Genomic DNA, 9,048 nt, shown 5'->3' with positions numbered 1-9,048 from the left:
GAGCTGTGATAATATAACACTGTGCAGACATGCATGCAACATTCTGCATACAGTGGAATTCACTATTTGATGCAAGACTGATACCCTCTATAAGAAATATGCTAAAGGACATCTTTTACAGTCTAAATGTCATTTTAAAGGTAAAACTCTTGAATGGAAAATTCTCTTAGCATTAATGAATAACTTAAAATAAATATAACTTAAATATACTGTGGCAAAGAAGGGGGTCGAGTGATAAATGGCAGATATGTGAGAGCAGAACTAATAAACGGGCTCTGCCCGATCACTAAAATGGCCACCCCTGTCAGAACTACAGATCACAAAATGGCCGACCGCCAAATCTACAAGTCCCAGAAGCAAGGGGAACCCTCAGAAGGTGGAGCCGACACACAGATAAAGGGTCAAGAAAAACCAGGAAGAGAGAGAGAGAGTGCTGGAAGGATCTATGAACAATAGAGAAAGAGACAATAGAGATTGGCTGGATTTACCGTGTATGAGCTGGATTGTTTTGGATTTACCTGTTGGCGTTTGGACCTGGACCTATCGAGAACCCGATTCGTGTACCGAACCCTGCTATCCTTGACCTCGCCTACAGCCTGGGTGGACCAGGACGGAGAAACAAAACACAGGTACTGTCCTGTTCGAAAGAACTCTCATTCTTGGGTGATTTGGTGACAGTTTACCACTTAATTTGTGACAAACGCTCCTAACCTTGAAGAGGTTTGCCACACGTGGTGGAGGATGCGGGCATGGACTAACCATACAACTGGTTAGGTAGAAGGAAAAAAAAAAAGTGTTCAGTTAGCACTCCAAAGGGGAGTCAGGTTTTTTTTTTTGTGGCTTTGTTTGGTTAGGACAGTTTCTCAGGAAAATGAGTATGGAGGGAGCCATACAGGCCCTGTTACAAGCGGTGGCCGCCCAACAAGAGGCAACTAGAGCTCAACAAATAGCTCATCAGGATGCAATGCGAATGTATCAGGACACGTTACAGGTTCAGCACTGCACCAACCAGCTGCTCAGAGAAGAGCAAGAGAGAAACACCCGGGAGTTAAGAGAAGGCCTAAAGGGGCTAGCGGACCAAATTGGGGCTCAATTACCAGCTGCAAATACCCAGAGGCGGGCCAATCATTTTCTTCAAAAAAATGACAGCACAGGATGATGTGGAAGCATATCTTACCACCTTCGAAAGGACGGCAGAGAGGGAGAAGTGGCCGAAAGAAGAATGGGCAGGGCTTCTGGCACCATACCTGGCAGGGGATGCTCAAAAAGCATATTTCGACCTGGAGTTGAAAGATGCACAGGATTACGATAAACTATAGGGAGAGATCTTGACTAGACTGGGAGTGACCGATACCGTGAGGGCACACCGCTTCCACCAGTGGTCCTGCCGACCGGGACAACCCCCACGAACACAGATGTTCGACTTGATTCACCTGGCACAGAAATGGTTGCGACCAGAGACCCGGTCATCCGCAGAGATCGTCGAGACCATCGTACTCAACCAGTTTCAGTGAGGTCTACCCCAAGAAGTGAGACGATGGGTTGGCCAGAACGAGGTACTTTCCGCCGACCATCTCGTGGGCCTGGTTGAACGGTATTGTACGGCAGGAACAGCTGAGCAGGCACAGGAGGAAAGATTCCCGTTCCCCAGGCCTGGGCGAACCAGCGGACAGGGTAAGGCTGTCCCAACATATAGAGGGGGAAGAGAGCAGCGTGGGGCCATGAGGAAAGAATCAGAATCAGGCCGAGACACTAAGGAAAAAAACTGAAACCGGGACTGGGTGTCGAGGGGGTCTCCCCCCCGAACCCCTATTATCTGTTACAATTGTAATCAACCGGGACATATTGCAGCCTACTGCCCTATTAAAGAAGAGCCAATGCAATGTAACCTCGGTGAAAATGAAGATGATATACGGTATGCATGTCCTGTTGTAACCACTGTACTTGAAAGATCAAGAAACAAACATATGTGCAGGGTGAAGGTTGAAGGGAAAGAGGTTGAAGCACTGCTGGATTCCGGCAGTATGCTAACCCTGGTCGTTGCAAGCCTAGTGCCGAATCATAAACTGGATACAAGGATATCAGTGTTACATGCATTCATGGGGATACCCGTCTGTACCCCACGGCCTTAGTGAGCATACAAACAGAGGATGGTCTGCTGGATTATGAGGTCGGCGTGGTCCCAAAGATGCCATATGATGTAATATTGGGTAGAGACTTTCCTAACTTTGCGAAGTTAGGCCACAAGAATGGCATATTTGAGAAGCCAACAACCCTGACCAAGCAGGAAGAAGCATGGGGCCTTCAACCAAAGCCAAGAAAAGAGGTCTCCCAGGGGACAACATCACAGGTGCTAGTAGGGGAGGAGGAGGATGAAGTGGCAAACCTCGCTGATAACGAACAGCCCGGTACTAGTGGGGCTGGGATCAATCTGAATCCAGAGGACGACGATCCAGAACCAGCAGACCTGGCAGGGTCCTTGACTAATTTCGGGACGGCCCAAAACCAGGATCCAACCCTGCAGCAAGCCAGAGCAGATGTGCAGGTCGTAGATGGTACTCCCATAAATGTTGGGATGATGCCTAATAGTTTTCCTCACTTCATCATGAAAAAGGGTTTGGTGTACAGAGTCTCGAAAATAGGGGTTGATGTGGTGGAACAGTTGTTGGTTCCCACTCGGTACCGGAGGACAGTACTGGATCTAGCTCATGGGCACATTCTGGGTGGACACCTTGGTATCGATAAAACCCGAGACCGGATTGTAAGGAGGTTTTACTGGCCAGGAATTCAAGCTGAAGTGGCTCGGCATTGTGGAGAGTGCCCGGAGTGCCAGTTAACAGCTCCCCGACCAGCTGTTAGAAGCCCGTTAGTGCCACTCCCCATAATCAAAACGCCATTTGAGAGGATAGCGATGGATTTAGTGGGCCCACTACCCAAATCCGCCAGAGGGCACCAATACATTCTGGTCATTCTAGATTATGCCACTCACTACCCAGAAGCCATTCCCCTTCGGACGATGGCTTCCAAAAATATCGCAAAGGAATTAGTGCTCTTGTTCACCAGGGTAGGGGTTCCAAAGGAGATCCTTACCGACCAGGGGACCCCCTTTATGTCCCGCCTTATGGCGGACCTTTGTAAACTGTGGCAGGTGAAACAGTTGAGGACATCGGTTTACCATCCTCAGACGGACGGGCTGGTTGAGAGATTCAACCGAACCCTGAAGTCAATGCTCAGGATGGTAATCGATAAGGATGGGATAAACTGGGATTGCATGTTGCTGTATCTGATGTTTGCCATTAGAGAGGTTCCTCAAGCCTCGCTGGGGTTTTCTCCCTTTGAGCTGGTATATGGGAGGCATCCCCGGGGAATCTTAGACATCGCCCGGGAAAGTCCCAGAAGCAAGGGGAACCCTCAGAAGGTGGAGCCGACACACAGATAAAGGGTCAAGAAAAACCAGGAAGAGAGAGAGAGAGTGCTGGAAGGATCTATGAACAATAGAGAAACAAACAATAGAGATTGGCTGGATTTACCGTGTATGAGCTGGATTGTTTTGGATTTACCTGTTGGCGTTTGGACCTGGAACTACCGAGAACCCGATTCGTGTACCGAACCCTGCTATCCTTGACCTCGCCTACAGCCTGGGTGGACCAGGACGGAGAAACAAAAACACAGGTACTGTCCTGTTCGAAAGAACTCTCATTCTTGGGTGATTTGGTGACAGTTTACCACTTAATTTGTGACAAACGCTCCTAACCTTGAAGAGGTTTGCCACAATACATTAACCTCTTCAATTAAAATAAATTAACATTATCATATAGAATGATATAACGAACAAAATAAAATTAGAAGCAGATTTTTGAACTAAGTATACATACCAACTAGAAAATAATCAGCTGTAAAAGTAGAAATGGAAAACAAAATGGTAATGAAAAGGCCTGATGGTGGCGCTAGAGGAAAGGTCAAGAGGTCACCAAATCAATAGGTTTCTTCCACTTGCGGTCTTGATTGTGCACAACAAATGTTATGGCAATCCAGCCAGTACTTTGAGATTTATCTTGTTCTCAGTCTGTTCTCAGTCTTGTTCTCAGCCTGTGGGCATCATGTGTGTAGTGATCCAATATCCACAGCCATGCCATTTAACAGTTATCACTGGCCCTTGCTCAGCCTTACTCACCAAGAGCCCAGCGCTGAGCCTTGCTAATTCACTGATCAAGTCTTTGAAGTTCAGCTTCCTAGCTAACTGATTTTCAATGGATAGCATGGAAAGACTGCAAAGCCTGTCCTGTGACATAGTGAACCTCAAATAGTTCATCAGTTTTAGCTCACTGAAAGCTCCCTCGCCACCAGCAACAGTCACAGGCAGTGTGCAAAATATACGTAAAGCAACTCAAATTCTTTGCAGCTGCATCTTACAAATTGCATTCAGGAGACCAAGAGGGAATAAGTTAGGGGGGAAAGGGGCAGCATATACAGTGTTCAGGTGTCATTTACAGTGAAACTCAGGTGTAAGATCTCTGGAATACTTCATGATCAGTGGTTGGCACACAGTGGGGACTTTATCCTCACTAATCTGCCCAACTTTCAGAACAGCAGAAAATTCTGATACAGTTTTTGCAGTGGTGTGGAACCTAGTGTCCAGGTCACTTATGATGTTGTCCATAGCAGTAACAAAAACACTGTTCCGAAACACCGTTGCTGCACTGTCCTGAGCTGTCTCCTCTTGAGAGGTCTCATCATCGAATCTCTTCCTTTTCCTCTGGCGGCTGAGTTCCTTGCTAAATTGAGGTGCAACATCCATTTGCGTAGTAATCAGTGTTGCCTCAGACAGGAGAGACTCCCATCCATCTCTAAGAGCCTGCATCTCTTCCTTTAAGGCTCTGATATTGGCTGCCTCTGTGTCAAGTGAGATTTTTTTCTGACTGGAGAATCACATTCCTGTCCTCAATGCATTGCAGTGGCTGCAATTGTGCCAACTGAAATGTCATTCAACACAATGCTGCTCACCTCCTTTTTCAGTTGGGAGTAGGGCTGGTTGAGGAGTATGGGGATGGGGAGACAGGGCTGGTTCAGTGGTATGGTGATGGGAAGACAGGGCTGGTTCAGGGGTATGGGGAGACAGGGCTGGTTCAGGGGGATTGGGAGACTGGGCTGCTGAGCCTGAAGCTGCATCTGTTGGGCCTGGCACCAGGCAGGGGCAGGGACAACTGATTCAGTATTAGCTTGCTAAAAGTTTGCCTGCATTGATTAAATGTCGGCTAAAAGAGGAGCTAAATGTAATCACTCAGAATATTATTTGAAGATATCAAGTAAATCATTTTAGTGGAGCAAAGGTAGCCTATATAACTATGGACTAAGCTAACAGGTTAGTTCCCACCACTCACGGACTACACCCACCTTCTTTTGTGAAAAATTGTGTGACAGCTTTCTTTTATCTCTCCTGTCTTTCTTTTCATTTTTGGAAGCCAGATTTGTCTTTAGGAAGCTGAGACATGATGCTCCACCGGCACTCCTCACTCGCAATTCACTGCTAGCAAGTAACGCCTGGTTTGGGGCCAGGACCGAACCATTTCATGTAAATATTATATTACTGATGATAGGTTAATAATTTAATATTGAAAACAATGTACCTAATGTTCTAATAATATTTCAGGGACCCTGTCAGTCACAGGCCCCTAGAATCGTCCCCCCCTGCACATCTACAGGGGTGGTGGTTTTGCTCGAGTTCTTAGTAGTTCTGCTTGGCATGTTGTCAGAAACTTTTGAGAAATAGCCGACATGACTCACTGCAGGGTAATTTATTTCAAAATTCAAAAGTCAACCGCACACCTGAGCTATCTTTGTTGCAGGTGCATGGTAACAGTTGAATAAGATGAGAAAAAAATAAGAAACACCGCTCTTGCTAGTATCACTGCTCTTTATTAAACGTTACGTATCGGCCTCAAGGCCTTCGTCAGAGTTTTGTGAGTGTTTTTGATTTGCACCCATACATTACTCCACCCTCGTCAGTTTAATGCTTCGAATGGGGTTGGAGTGTAAGGACAACAAGCATGTGTTACCAAATATAACAAGGTGCATTTCATAAGTATTCTGATCATTCTAATAAAGTGTTTATATAAAACGTATTAAACAAGACTCTGTGAAACCACAATGAGGACATCGACCTATCAAATAAGTTTCCATAAATCATTGGGTACAGTACAAGAAAAAACATCAGAGTAGTCTGAAGTAGCAGCATTAACTCATGTTCACATGATAATGTCTAGGGTGAAAGGGTGAAAGGGTGAAAATTCAAAAACCTTCTCTTTTGCCCAGTTCATTATTTATATCCCCTCCCCAGTCTGATATATTGACTTTCTCTATACCACAAAATCTAAAGGTAGAAATATCATTGACATGTACTGCGACTGGATAATCCCTGTCTTTCTCCTGGGTGAACTTTTATGTTTACTAATTCTCTGTTTGAGAGAACGAGAGGTTTTGCCTACATAACACAGCCCACGTGGACATTTCATCGTGTAGATAACATGTGTGGTGGAGACGTAATAATGTAATTTATTTGGAACCGTTTTCCTGCATGTGGGCGTGTCAATAGTCTAGGTGATGTGGGTAAGGCGGAGTCAGGCGCAGGACACAGATGAGTAATAATCGTAACTTTACTCAATAAACAATCTTCCATCAAGGAGAACAACATTCTAGAGCAAATAAACAAGACCATGATGGAACCAGAGGGTTAAATAGGGAATAAATTATAACGTAATGGAAACCAGGTGTGTCCAATCAAGACCAAACAAAAGGAAAAAGGAATGTAGATTGGTGGAGACTAGAAAGCCGGTGACGTCGAACGCCGACTAATTTCGGCGGAAGTTGTGACAGGGCGGCAGAAATATTCATGCTTTATCATATTGTTGCACTGTGTGCAACCTCTACAATTATATTTATATTTACCCGCACACGTGCCTAGTTCCATTCGGAAGAGGGCAGAAAGCCTGGCTTATTTTGTGGCTGGCATGGACCAACGTGTAAATTGGGACCTCTCCTATATACAACATGTGGTGGATTCTTAAATTCAGCTGGCAGAGCTGGGTCCGATGTTTAAAACATGCCAGTGTTTCTTTTAAGCATCTCCCACTTTGCGCGAGTTCAAAGTATATGTGGTGGTGAACATTACAGATTGTTCTTTAGCTCTAGTGAGTCTTTTTTGTAGCAGTTCATCTTGTGTTTTCCCCAATGCCAAATTTAGAGCTTCATCCACACATTGTGGAGATTAGCCTCTTCTTGGAAACCTATTGCGCATCTCCGCTGGAAGTCCTCTTTTAAATGGCTCAGGGTGGAAGCTGTCCCTCAGTAATAGAGTATTTCTGTCCGTTTCTTTTCTATGCAGAGTTGTAAACAGGGTTCCATTTGATTTCTCGAAGTGCAGCGTAATGGGCACGTTGTGTCACATTCCATAGTGAATTTGAGATTGGGGTCAATGTCATTGAGTAATGCCATAAAGTCAGACAGTTCTTTTCCCGTGCCTCCCCATATGCAAAAAATGGCGATACCACTTCAGGATTTTATAAAAAAATAGATTTTCATTGTTAACAAAAAGTTCTTCAAAATGACCCACATAAAGGTTAGCATAGCTTGGAGCGAATGTGGAGTCCATTGACGTTCCATTCGTTTGGCTTTAGAATTCACTGAAGTAGTTAATATTCATCCAGCTGTAGAATACATTTTTTTGGTGGGTATTTGTTAGTATGTAGGTCTCTCTAATAGTGAGCTAGGACTGCCAGTCCCATAAATGGGAAATGCTGGCATATTGACTCTCGACATCTAATGTGACCAAAATACAGTCTTCTGTTAATCCTGTTATTGGTGAAATCTTATTTATGAAATGTATAGTCTTTAACGTATGAGGGCAATGCTTGCACATTGAGATTTAATCAAATACAAAGTTTGACAATGGCTCTAGCATTGACCCTATTCCTGCAACCACAGGTGTGCCTGGATAATTGCCTTGTGTTTTAGGTTTGTGTAATTTTGTCAAAATTTACAGGCATGGATGTATAACACATTTGCAGCAAAGGTATTTACATTCAGGTTTTGAGAAGGTTAATTCAAACTTGTTGACCCCCCCCCCCGTTCAGCTCAAACCGTGGCGCAGGCAATGCAAACATATTTTTAGAAATATTTAACCTCCACACATTAACAAGTCCAATAGCTCAAATGAAAGATAAACACCTTGTTCATCTACCCAGCATGTCAGATTTTTTAAATGTTTTACGGCGATAACACACCACATATTTATATTAGACCACCACCGAAACGAAGACAAGAGGCAGCCATTTTGTCCCAGAAAATATAAAATTATAAAAGCAGGATTAAAAAATAAATCATTCACTAACCTTTTGAAAATCTTCATCAGATGACAGTAATAGGACATGTTACACAGTACATTTTTTTTATTTCAATAATATGCCATTTATATCCATAAATGTCAATTTACATTGAATTCATGTTCAGAAAATACTCAAAAATGTCCGCAGAAAATATAGGTAGCGCGGCAAGATAACGTAAATGGACATCATAAACTTTGACTAAATATACATGTTCTACATATAGTTAGAAAGATACACTGCTTCTTAATGCAATCGCTTTGTTACATTTATTTTTAACGTTACAGAAATCGCTCACTATTCAATATTCTGAGACGGCGCTCAGATATAAGCTATATTTCTCCGCTATGTTGGAGTCAACAGAAACACAGATTTCAGCATAAATATTCCCTTACCTTTGATGGTCTTCGTTCAGAATGTACTGGAAGGGTTCATACTTACCCAAAACATCGTTTGGTTTCAAGTCTTGTGTCTTTGTATTAGCTACTGCTAACAATATCAGCTGAAATGCACCCAAAATGTCCTCTGGTCCGGAAAAGTTGCGCATCAAAACTTCAAAATTACATATTATATGTCGACTAAACAGGTCAAACTAAGTGCAGAATCAAGCTTTAGGATGTTCTAAACATACAAAACAATTTTCAATTCAACCGGTCATTCTTAGCTCTCC

The sequence above is a fragment of the Oncorhynchus mykiss genome, chromosome 16, assembly GCF_013265735.2.
Source record: "Oncorhynchus mykiss isolate Arlee chromosome 16, USDA_OmykA_1.1, whole genome shotgun sequence".
Lineage (NCBI taxonomy): Eukaryota > Metazoa > Chordata > Actinopteri > Salmoniformes > Salmonidae > Oncorhynchus > Oncorhynchus mykiss.
Note: the sequence above shows the minus strand (reverse complement) of the source record.